Raw genomic sequence first — 13,314 nt, 5'->3', positions numbered from 1 at the left:
AGACTCATTGCATGCAAAGTGAGATATTTCAAGCCTTTATTTGTTATAATTTTGATGATTATGGCTTACAGCTTATGAAAACCCCAAATTCAAAATTAGAATATTGTGAAAAGGTTTTAGCTGTAAGCCATAATCATCAAAATTATAACAAATAAAGGCTTAAAGTCTATATAATATATTAGTTTCACCTTTTAAGTTGAATTACTGAAATAAATGAACTTTTGCACGATATTCAAATTTTTCGAGTTTCACCTGTAGGTCTTTTCAATGAGTTGAAATCATTTCCTGAGGCAATAGACATGCTATTGTATTGACAGAGCTTAATTTGTTTTCAGAATATTCCTATACATACACACAGATGTCAGCTTGTCTGCGTCATGCCAAACAAAACAGGTTGTGTAGAATTCAAGTCAGAACAACTCAAATCAAACCATGCAATGAATTAAATCCCAAACGACACCCTCTGAAACCTGATAAGGCCAAGCATGAACTTCAGGGGATTAGATGCTTTTGGCAGATACTAATTTGCCTATTTAGAAATATTTAGCCCCAAAATGTGTAACATTCTTCTCTTCTTGCTTTAACCATATTAAAACCTTGGCTAAAATCAAAGGGATTGTTTTCAGCCTTGCAACAATGCAGTCTCTAAACGCATGGGCTGCCTAGGCGTAGTAATTCAATCTGTGAGAAATCCAGGAGAGGACATCTGTTCATTCTGTGGCACAGCGGTGCACTGCTGACATAACCGTGTTGGAGGAAATTAATCTAGAAGCTCAACTAGATCCTCACTCTGAGGGACCAATCAATCTCAAGAACACAGTAACCTTTTCTCAGAACATTTCACTTTGTGACAGATGCTTGATATAAAAACACATGGCGATATTTTTTATTAAAGATATTAGTCACCACCTTTAGTGCTGTACATGTCAGTGTTAAAAAAAAAATCTGAAATACAACAGTTTCAACAAGACACAAACTTTTAATCTTTCAACAACAAAAAATACCATATTTGTAGCTTTCAAGTTCATGGCCACCAAGACCAAGTATTGGACAAAGGTCTGAGTGCATGAAATGATGTAGGCCTACTGATAATAATATTCTGGCCAATATTGATTGAAGCCAATAATTATTTTAACTATATGGTCGATTCAAAATGCTATACTATATTGATTATAAAAATAAAACAAGAAATAATAGCCCCGCTAAGTTTTAGGCATCACAACATTGTAATGTACATAACCAGCTAACTTAATAGGACAAAATCCAATTAAATAAATTAAATAAAGAATGAAATATCTGCCGATCTAATATGGGATGGGATAATACCAAAAAAAAAACGTAAACGCATTATTTTGGCCAATGACGGATATGAAACCAATATATCACGGTATCCCTTGAGGCGTTATAAGCGATATACTTTTTTTTTTCTACATGCAGGTTTATTAAACTGCCCAGTTTAATAAAAAATGTGCCTGTAGGTACATTATTGCAAATTTACATTGCGTTGCTTGTATCATGTTTAACGGCAGTTTTAACAGTGACTGGCGCTAAAAGAGTCTTCAATTTTCTTTAACAGTTCAACATGACTGTAGCAACATCTTATTAAAATGGTTCTTTAACGCTTTTTTAGTTCTACAAGACTTTGAGCTCTTTTATCAAGTGACGAGACTTGTACCTGAGCTCTCTGCATACCAGGTGAGCTACCAAGCTAGTTTACCAAATCCAAAAAGAAAGATATATGGAGCTGGTTATGTAATTCAAATGTCAAAATGTATTAGTTTACAAATCATGCACTACGGTAAAAGTGTTTTGAGGTCATAACATAGTATTGTGCAAAGAGCCGTGCAAAAATAAACTTTATTAATCAACAATCTCATCACTGTTATCATAATTTGTGTAAAAAGGAATAAAAGTTGTTGGTGCTTTTAATGCCTCTAGTGTTCATTTCAGCTGGAAACTGAAATGTATAGGTACGTTTGTGGCGAACAGGACGAGGTCGAGGGACGTGAGAGAACGGCGCGAGGCCGGTGTCGTGATTAATAATGAACGACACCTGTGAGACGCACCGGTCTCGTATCTCTCACGGAGGAGCGGAAGCATAAATGGAGGAGCGACGACAGTGGAGATCGAGAGAGGAACAGGCCTGATTTTATGTTTTGTTTCTGTTTTGTGTGGCCAGCAGTCGTCCGCGAGGGGCTGCTGGCTTATACTTTCATTTTTGTATTTGTTTATTTATTTATTAAAATCGTTGAATGTTCGCCGGTTCCCGCCTCCTCCTTTTCCCATAACAACGAACCTCATTACAACGTTTTTGCACGTTTTAATTATTTAAAATGAGCCTGTGTTGATACTACAAAAAAAAAAAAAAATCACATGGAAATGTAAATGCAAAGGCATAAATATCGGGAATCGCAAACCGATTCCTGTAGGGCAGGAGGATAAAGTATTGTGTCGACTTACAATGCATAATATCACATTCTAAGGCCTGTTGCGCACACTAAGGGTGAATCCCAATTCTCTGTCTTACCCCTTCCCCCTTAGTTTTGCACGTTCCAGTGAGAGTAAGGGCTATCCCAATTCTCGTTTTGATCGAGTGGTAGGGCTAAGGGGAAGTGGTAGATACCCCTAAAATAAAGCATTTTCGCGAGCTTACTTGAAATCAAGCCCTACCCCTCGATCAAAACGAGAATTGGGATAGACCTTACTCTCACGTGAACGTGCAAAACTAAGGGGAAGGGGTAAGACAGAGAATTGGGATTCACCCTAAGATATTGTACATGCTGCTGTGACTGAAGGGAACACACATTATTAGAGAATAAATGTCCTAATCAGACATTCAACTTACTACTATTAACATCAGCAATAATAAATCACATTTTTTCACTGCAGTATTTTCTACCAAACTGTCCATCACCACAGGATCATACAGCAATTGAAGATTCTTTGGTCCGAGTATCTGAAAATATGGTGCCGTCACAGTTTCACAGGACAGTGCTTGATAAATCAACCCAGTGACAGAATAAGACCGGACAGAAAGCAGGTCACCATCTGCTGGTCTTACCCAGAGTGCTGTGCTCTCGAGGACTCGCAACAGAGTGGTTTGCCTCTTTGCAGTGACATTAAATCATCATCGTCACTATCGGTTTGATTAGTAAAACAAAGTGGTCATATTGAGTCGAGGTGCACTTCCCAGCCTCATCTAATGACAGCAGCAATAGCCTCATGAATAATGACTCTTTTTACAGGTCACTTCATATCATTGCCACCCAGATATGTCATCTATTATGAAGATATTTCATGCAGCTCTCCATAATTAATCTTAGATTTCACTTTGCACACAACAAGAAGCTGTTTTCTTCCATATTTCAACTGCAGAGGCATAACTACACATTCTGTTCTCATGAGACATCTGAAATTGACAAAAAACAATTGTGGTCCAGTCTAGATTTAGTGCTCTTTCAAGCCCCCTATTTCAAACAAAGCAAATGATCAGTATCTGCACTTTATATAAAATGCATAGGCTAACCCCTGCTTCCTTATGTTACCATGGTAACAGAATCGGGAAGAACGGGATACCGTTTCTCCCTCCTTTGAGTAATAAATTCCCACACATTCACCGCCCACACCTGTCTCCAGAATAAAGACCAGGAAAACACAAACGACAACAACCGCTGTATTGTGCGTTATGATCAAAAACGGCAGCAGCTTAAAAAGCGCTATGGATTTTGGATCGCAGCAGGGTTGTTTTTCTCATAAATCAGCTGCATGAGGAATCACCTCAAAGCCTATAGGTGACCATGATGGTTATTTGAGTTGAGCTGTTACGTGACAAACCACACAGAAACAAATGGTGGGGAAAAGGACTGGTGTGAATATGGCAGGAAGCAAGGACATAAAACAGCCAGACGTTACCAAAACATTTCCTTGCACCTGTCCTTGTACTTGGCGTTTTATTAAGATTGTAAGCAACAATTACTCTCTGACCTTAAGCAGAGCAAGTAACACATCAGACAGGGAGCGGAGACTTCCAAGAAATCATTTACAATGCCAAGAACATGATTGCATGCAGAGAGACTACTAATAGTAAATACTTGAAAGCATAACAAAGCTCAGATGCTGGTAGTTTGAGAGGAGAAAAGGGTTCAATGTCTTTGTTGACACAACTGTGCGGCTCTTTTCCAAAAGCTTCTTAGAAATGCCATGAGTGTGCAAAGGCTTTTTTTTATTATTACAGTTTAAAATTCAGCCCCTGCTCTGCTCAAAATCTATGCAAAGACAGTAGATTAAAATAATTCCCAAGAGTATACATTGCAGCAGACTTTTTAAAAAAAACTCATTTATCTTTTGAAAGCATGTCTAGACTTTTTACATAATATCATGTTCTGTTGCCCAGTAATCATCAACAGATAAACAAGCATTGTATGCACATGGTTAAAAAAAAAAAGTTTGTGTACAATTGCAGATGACTTACAGAAGTATACACTCTTAGACATAAAGGTTTGAAAAAGGGGTTTTCGCAGCAATGCCATAGAAGAACCATTTTTGGTTCCTCAAAGAACCATTCACTGAGCAGTCCTTAACAGAACCTTTTTTTTCTCTTTGTGTGAAGAACATTTTAATAATCCAAAGAAATCCCTTTTCCACCGTAAAGAACCGTTTGTACGATGAAAAATGTTCCATGGAAGTTAAAGGTTGTTTATGGATCCATTGATGCCAATAAAGAACCTTTATTTTTAAGAGTGTGTGGAATAAATCAAACACTGCTATATTCACAGTCATTCCAAAAAAATGCCATTTGTGACCCTCATATTTGTGTTATTATAGGCATTTTTCTTCAAATATAAAAAAATACAGTTTGACCTGTTTTCAACTTCTCTTTGCTTTAATAGCAATTATGCACATTATAATTGTTATATAATTATATAGTTCGTAACAAACACTGTTGCCATCAACTGTCAACTTCATAACAAATTTATTAAATTAAAGGATACCATGATTATTAGCCTATTCAAAACCTATTATTTGTAAAAATGTTATGTCCCAACATGTAGCCTAGGCTATAGTCTATATTTCCTTTTCGTTTGAGATGGCAGAAATTTCCTCAAATTTCCTTTTCCTTTAACATTTACTTTAAAACGCTTTTTCAGCATAAAAGCGAGACCCATTCGCCGGAATGACCGAAACTAAAGACAAATTATAGATAGACAAACCTGTGCGCGTTACTGACTGTAGTGTGTGTGTGTGTGTGTGTGTGTGTGTGTGTGTGTGTGTCTGTCTGTCTTACCAACGTCCAGAGCCGCGCGAGACGCACCGGTCTTTGAGAATTATTAAAGACAGAAATGTGTTTCAAGCAACTCAGAAAGTGTGACATTACATAACACAAGTCTTGCCAATTCAATCTTATGTTTTAAAGGAGGTGCTTCTTAAGGAAACGTTCATAACTGTCAAAACTGTCCGTTTTGTGCAGTGTTGTCGCGTGCTCGAGCGCGCGCGCATGCCTTCAGTTCTACTCCAAGCAGTTTGTATACTTCATAAAACACATGTTGAGCAGTGAGCGTGGTCTGTTCAATCGTGAATTCAAATAACTTCCTACTGGAAGAAAACGCACTACTTTTTTGCCATTCCTGCGACACGACGTGCATATGTTTGCTCGGTTATAAATCAAAGAGAATAGCCAGAACTCCTGTGTATAACTATGTGAGATGGATAGATGTAGCGTCCGCACAAAGATGTTTAACCTGTAATAAAAATCCAAAATAACTAAATTAATATATTTCTCACCAGTTTAGTTGAAAGAAGCTTCGGAGATCTTCTGCCTTTCTGCAGCGTAATTTTCGGTATGCGGTCCGGTTATTCTCTTGATACATTTACATTGCAGTGCTCTTTGGGTTTGCAAACAACCAAGACTCCGACGGATCCATAAATTTACCGTAATGTCACATATACACAGTATCGGCTCCGCGATGTCTACCGTAATACACAGGGCGCTCGTATACACGTGACATGCAGATTGCTCACGGAAATCTTTATCTTTATAGTCTGAAAAGTGATTCGTTAAGATTTTCATAGTTTAAACAATATTGTAAAACTAGTGCTGACTTCCAAACAAGGCTGTAACTGTGACTGTGTCCTGCCCTTGATAACAGGGAAACATATTGTAGGGATAAAACGTTATTGATCAACAAGTGCCTGCAGCAGAACTGCTTCCCAATGTATTCCAAACACCTTCATTAATGCTAGTGCTGTAGATAGGTCAACAAATAGCTTGAACTGCTATTTATGGAAGCCTATTTCCACCCTAATAGCCTAAAGCTTTGGTAAATCTCTATTATGAAATGAAAAGTCATAATTATGACATATTAAGTCATAATTGTGACATACTAACTCATAATTTTGACTTTTTATTTCATAATTCTGACATTACAACAAGTAATGTAAAGTATCCTTGGGTTCTTGAAAAGTACTATATAAATAACATTTATTATTATTATTATAAAAATGATGGCTAAGCCCACTGTCTAGGATGACATTCTGTAATTATGATGACACAGCTGACTAAGTCAAAATTATGAGATAAAAAGTTGAAATTATGATGAATCATAATTATGGCATACTATGATTATGAAATAAAAAGTCACAGATATAACATAAAAAGTCGAAATTGATGCCATACTAACTCTTTATTATGTCATAAAGGTCATAATTATTAGAAATTATTATATTATGAAGTCATCATTAGGAGACAAAAATCTTGGCATAAGTCATAATTATGACAAAATGTACATAAATCATAAATTATGACATACTGTAATTATTACATAGCCATAAGTCATTATTATGAGATAAAAAGTTGAACTATAATTATGACATACTAAGTCATAATTGTGAAAAAAGTGAAAATTATAAACAAAGTTCATAATCATGATACAATTATGAAAATTATGATATTATGAAGTCATCAGTGTGAGATTAAAAAGTTCAAATTGACTTTCTGTCAAAATGTCCCATTTTTATCTCATAATTTCGATTTTCTATGTCATAATTTTGGAATTATGTCATAATTATGACTTTTCATAATTGTAAATTATGATGTCATAATTACAATTTACAAAAGCATTTTTTTTTTTTTGATGATGATGATGTGGCGGAAATGGGCTTCCATAGCTATTTTACAATCAATCATGCAATCAAATGTTTGTTTTTTTTAATCAAAGATGGCGAAGGGGTGAATGTGGTTCCTCTGTATTGTTCTGTAAAGGAACTGATGATTTCAGGTGTCCTTACTGGTGAGGAGCGGGTGCCATAAAGATATTTCATCTAAATAACCTTGTGCACCTTAAAATACCTCAGTCTGATAGCTTACAATCGCGATTAAACAAATCTGCACGTGAGAATTTCCTCAGCTGTTGACTCCGTAGTAAGACAATCTTCCACAGGAGAGTAAAAGCATACATTGGCTGAATAGTCTAGAATTAAAAGCAGCCCACATAGAATTCTGAAATAATCTTAGGAGACACCAACCCACACACTCTTTAAACTGAAACGTCTTGTCAACATAGTGTTTAATATTTCGACGTCAGTATACGAGAGAGAGAGAGAGAGAGAGAGAGAGAGAGAGAGAGAGAGAGAGAGAGAGAGAGAGAGAGAGAGAGAGAGAGAGAGAGAGAGAGAGAGAGAGAGAGAGAGAGAGAGAGAGAGAGAGAGAGAGAGAGAGAGAGAGAGAGAAAGAGAGAGAGAGAACACTCAGCTCTCAATGTCCTCGTTTTCTCAGGTAGGCATGAACTTGAACAATATTATGTAAGCATGCGTGAGTGAAATTTTACTTTTTACCCAAGAATGCATGTTAAAATGTTTGAAAATAGATATTAACAGTAAAGCATATTTCCTCCAACTATTACATTCCTAAAAACAGTCTGACGCAGGTATTTTTCTTTCGAATCTATTTAAGGGAAAGAAAGAAGCTCGGTATATATATATATTTTTTCAATAAGTGGTCTACATGAATCTTTATTGGTTCTGATTCATGCATGGTTTCTCATTACTCAGGGCAATTAAAACGGTTATAAGGATCCTTAATGAGAACAGTAATTTGCTCATTCTTCTCACAAGAGCTGGATTACTGAATCTAGTGCCGTGCTGAGGGCCATTACATTTAAATGCCTATTGTTTTTTATTGTGAAAAAAGTTCCGGAAGCAATTATGAAGTAATTTATTAGACACCTAGAGGAAGAAAATATTTCATAAGCTTGAGCTGCGCATGGATGAATGTTTGCTGCACTGAGATTCATTCATTATTTCAGTTTGCTAATAAAAACTGTAGCTTATTTACGTAAAGTACAGTTCGGTTTCCTTAAAAAAAGGCCTACAAAAGCTATGCAAATGGATGACGCTTTCATACACTAAACAAATACGATTCATCCAGACCCCTAATAGCAATTTCATGTAGGCCTAATTCAACTTTTGATTTTCAAGATATCTGTCAGCTGGAAAATAATCATTTTACAGAGAATATATAATTCCAAGACAATTCCACATAACCTTTTGAAAAAAGAAAAGAAAAAAAAAGGCCTTTGTAAGAATTGATATCAATAGTTTCCTTTCATGAAAACGGCTCTGATAAAGAGGACAAATGTTAAATGTGTTGATACCGCAGGCACATTACAAATACTGAGTTAAAATAAACAACCCTCAATACTCGTGCAACATCTTGCAACCTCTGAGGCATTTCTAATTGTCACAAGCAAGCTTTTGAGAATACATGATATGAAAATCAATGCATTCTCACAGCTCTTCATCACATCTGATCTCCGATGTTTTCAAGAGCACTGCATTGCACCATTGAAATCTGGACTGCTTATTCTAGCATGCACTGTCGTGTATTCATTCACAATGTTATTTCAAACATAGTTCCTGTTATATATGCAGAAAATAAACTCATTTGATGACCAGTAAGTGGAGTCTCACAGTTTAAAGGCGGCTGAATTCAAAACGTAAGCTCCTATGAAGGATAGCAGTGCATATATGGCTCTCATTTACGTAACCAGCATTTCGACACAAAACTTTTTGTCAATTTAGCATTTATCAAATGGACGTGAGTGGTGGCTATATGATCAAGTCTCACGTCAGGTTTCAACCTAAGTTTCTGAGCGTGAACTTGCATGAATGAAAGCACATGAAGCCAGACAAGCCACATATTCATCATTTCAAAATGTGTTGACAATGGTAAAATATTCAATTGACACAGTGTGCCATGCCTAAACTCGAAAAAAATTGCTGGGTTGTTTTAACCCAATTTTGGGTCAAATATTGACAAACCCAAACGTTGGATAAAAAATGCAATTTAAAAATGTAACCCAATGGCTGCATTTTTTTTAGAGTGTATCCGTAACATTAATCAAGCATTTTCTTATATTAAAGTATTAACAGGTGTTTTTGGTGTTAGTTTCTCTTTCATGAGATTACTTCCTATTCTTGGCCGAGTTACAGTTCTCCATGGGTGCATCCGAAAACTGAAAAAAAACTCAAATTGCAGTTGGTGGTCAGTTTGTGTGCAAATATACGTTTTTGGCCAACTTTTTCCACTTTTGATGTAATTTAGCGAGAAATCACTATTGTAGTAATTAAATATGCATTTAGTTATCACTAAAGCTCTCTATATTGTTGTAGATCATTAGGGTGGTTGATTATGATTTCACTTTTTTAACTTTAGTTAGTGTGTAATGTTGCTGTTTGAGCATAAACAACATCTGCAAAGTTACAACACTCAAAGTTCAAAGCAAAGGAAGATATTTGCTTTTAAAGAAATAGTTTTTTAAGGACTACAAACAAACGGCTGGTAAGGACTACACAAGCTTCCTCCCGGGTTAGTGACATCACAACCCTAAAATTTACATAAACCGCCCCCGGGAACGCAATTTATAGATTATCATGACAGAATATGCTAATCAATGACTAGAAGATACTACACATAAACTACATAAATTCAACGAACCATTCAGAAATCTCCTTTTGCTCAAGAAGTGTTGCTTCTTCTGGAGTCTCTCCCTTATTGTCTGACTTCGGTTTGAACATAAACATTTTCAGTGCATGTGTGTGTGAGGTAAAAGGACACAAGTTCTTGTAGCTCCGCCCTCTGTGTCGGGAGCAGCAGCTGATTTGCATTTAAAGGGACAGACACAAAAACTGTGTGTTTTTGCTCACCCTCAAAAAGTGACAATTTTAACATGCTATATAAAAATATCTGTGGGGTATTTTGAGCTAAAACTTCACATACACACTCTGGGGACATCAAAGACTTATTTTACATCTTGTGAAATGGGCATTATACCTCCCCTTTAAAACATTACGCTGCCTCAGAAGTTTGTCCGAAATTTTGTGAGGTAAACCCTCGTGCATAAACCCTGCCTGCGAAGTCATTGGCTGATAGGGAAGCAAGGCAACAAGTCTAAGTTTTCGGACTTGCAAGGCTTCTAAACCGTGAATTTATAGGGGCCTGAAATTTAAATGACGATTGCTTTCAGCCACCACATTTATCAACATCCGATCATTCGTACGATTGATTGGTGGCATCCGAATGTTTCATGAACCACCCTGTCGTAACATGATTTCTGCACTGGATATCTGCGCTCGTTTCTACATTAGATTGATTCACGAGGCCCAATGATTCAACAGTTTTAAACTGCAGAACAACTGTGTCGTTTAATTCTACCACCTACACACATCTGTATGGATTACCCATAAATCTGAGCTCAGAGATGCCGGTTAGATCAATCAGAACATGTCAAGATGGTGCTTTGTTCACTTTGCTGTTCTGTTGTCAAGGATAGCGTTGATTTGAGAGCATTAGTGGGGTGGGTGTTCCTTCACATTGATTAAACCAGAATAGTCAGTGAGTTCCCTGTGTGAAGCGAATGGCTCAAAAACGTAGTCCACTCAGTCCAAAATGGACCCTCCGTACTGCTGATCAAATCAATGTGCACTGTGCTGACCTCCTTCTGACCCCCTTTCAGTTCTCCACTCGTCTAGAACAGACTGACTTAATTCGATATTAAACTGACCTGTGATGAGCTAATGCTAGCTTTGAGTTTGGTCTTTGTAATAGTGGATAAAAATAACAATACAGTCATACATGACTGTCAGTGTATGCATAACAAATTTAAACATTTTTCAAAATATCTCAAAGTGAGCAAATGATGACCATTTGTTACACAATTTCCAGTTTTATGTATGTATTGACTAAATTAGCATACTGTAGACAGCCTCTTTTAAGTTGTGCTAAGCTATAAAAGCAAGCTATAAACTTGCCTTCACAAACTCCACACTAAACTAAAATGCTGAGTGAAGCCACTAATGAATTATTTCTGTCTCCCAGTCAAAAGAAGAAAACCCAGGTTTGTTATCATAAATAATGATTACCGTATTCGTATTGTGACAGCGCCAGAGCTTTAAAGAAGATTACAGTCTTCATTGTGACGGAAATTATGTTTAAATGGTGAAAGAACTTCAAATTAGTGTAATTTGCATTCGAGCATTAGTATAACCTTTTCAGGTACACAAGTGGAAATTAAAAGCTCTGAAGCTTAATTGAATGCTTGACTCAACATCAAATGGTACAAAAAGCATTGAACATAAATGTGTGGCAATAAACTCCCTAAAAATCAACTTTTGACAAGTCACACGAGTGCAGCTTTCGGCTCCTGGATAACCTTTGTGTTTAGGTAACCTTTGAATTGTAACTCTCAGAATATGCTAATATTAATGGTTTATCACAGGTGCAAGTTTTAGGTTTTACCTCCTACATCAGTTAATTCCCACCACCTCTTTGTATCAAGCTTGCCAGAAAATTAAAAAATTGAAAATATTATAAAGAGGGTCAAGGATGAAACTCATCGTTAATGAGGTTTTAAAAATTCATCCATTTGAATGTCTGAGTGCAGCTCTTATAGAGAATGAGGTCGCATTTGAGCATATGTGTTTTATCACCAGTTTAACCAGGCACTGAAAATTGGTAGCTTTTACAGTAAGAAAGGAGCGGGTTTTATGAGGACAAAATAATTGGAGAAGTTTGGCATAAAGTTCACCAGAAGATCAAGTTGATTAAACATTATGAGCTCAAAAAAAAATGTGTATGAAATTTGCAGTGATGAATCGTTGACAATAATAAAAACAAGATGCATTTAGAAAATATATGATGGATGGATGGATGGATGGATGGATGGATGGATGGATGGATGGATGGATGGATGGATGGATGGATGGATGGATGGATGGATGGATGGATGGATGGATGGATGGTTGGATAGATAGATAGATAGATAGATAGATAGATAGATAGATAGATAGATAGATAGATAGATAGATAGATAGATAGATAGATCTTCATAAGCTGCAAATAAAATCAGTAAATATTTGTGTGATTTACGCATCTAATAACGCTGGTAAATGAAAGAAACTCTCTCCATGCTGTCACTGAAGATTACAACTCTCACATTAGCCTGAGTGTTAAAATGCCCTGGTGCTCTCGCTCTGTCGAGACCGTCCTAACGTCTTAATACCCAGGTCACGCATCCGCTCAGTCCAAGAAATGTCAGGTTTTTTTTACTGGAAGCCTTTAACACATGACATTTTATTGCAGGTTTAAAAAAAAAGTTTCCTTTTAGGCTAGCATTGAAAAAAAAAATCTCTGAAAGGAAATTCAAAAAAGGCTGACAGTTTCAGCGCACAGCGGGGGGCGTTGAATGTCATTGTCTGGCAGAACCATCTTGTCCATCAAGTTCTCACACATTTCAAGAATCATATAATCATTGCTGTATAGGAATCACTGTCACTTATTTCATAGTCACAGGTGTTTGACTTTCACAAATTACTTTTGCTCAAACATCAATTTATTCCTGGTTCTGCATTTCAATTGGTGCCTGTGGGTGTCTGTGCATGTTTATAATCAAACCTTCTGTGTTGCGTTTTCCAAAAGCATCGCTAGCCAACAATGTTCCGTCGTTACCAACAATGATTTGCCATTTTGACCACCTGGCATTTACAGAAACCATAGTTTCTACGAATATTCGCAAACAACATTGCAAACTTGTGTGGTTGTAACTAGTTCTCGACCTGTGGTTAGAAGTTTCTTGTTAACATGATGGACTAAAATATCCTGCTCTTGGGCACAATAAGCAATAATATTCAGTACATTCTATATCTTTCAACCCAATTAAACACACTCGTATTAAAAAAAAGTGCACGCATGAGACCAAGAAATATAATTTAGAGTGAGATATGAAGATTCAACCCCCCAAAATGGGTTGTCAGTCTTCATAA

The 13,314-nt window shown here is 36.6% G+C and overlaps 1 protein-coding gene across 2 annotated transcripts in view; it reads right to left on the bottom strand.

Moving 5' to 3' along the window:
* Positions 1–6,007, bottom strand: part of tp53i11b (tumor protein p53 inducible protein 11b) — a 62,372-nt gene extending 56,365 nt beyond the window's left edge. The window contains exon 1 of one of the 2 annotated variants that reach the window (XM_079621894.1): positions 5,782–6,007. The gene's annotated coding sequence lies outside the window, so the exon portion shown is untranslated. Of the gene's footprint in view, positions 1–5,284; positions 5,588–5,781 lie in introns of those variants that run through there. The other variant, XM_079621895.1, reaches the window with a different exon arrangement.
* Between the last annotated feature and the right edge of the window lie 7,307 nt (positions 6,008–13,314).

Source organism: Phoxinus phoxinus (assembly GCF_949152265.1).
Source record: "Phoxinus phoxinus genome assembly, chromosome: 8".
NCBI classification, from domain to species: domain Eukaryota; kingdom Metazoa; phylum Chordata; class Actinopteri; order Cypriniformes; family Leuciscidae; genus Phoxinus; species Phoxinus phoxinus.
Note: the sequence above shows the minus strand (reverse complement) of the source record. Positions and strands in the feature narration are given on the sequence as shown.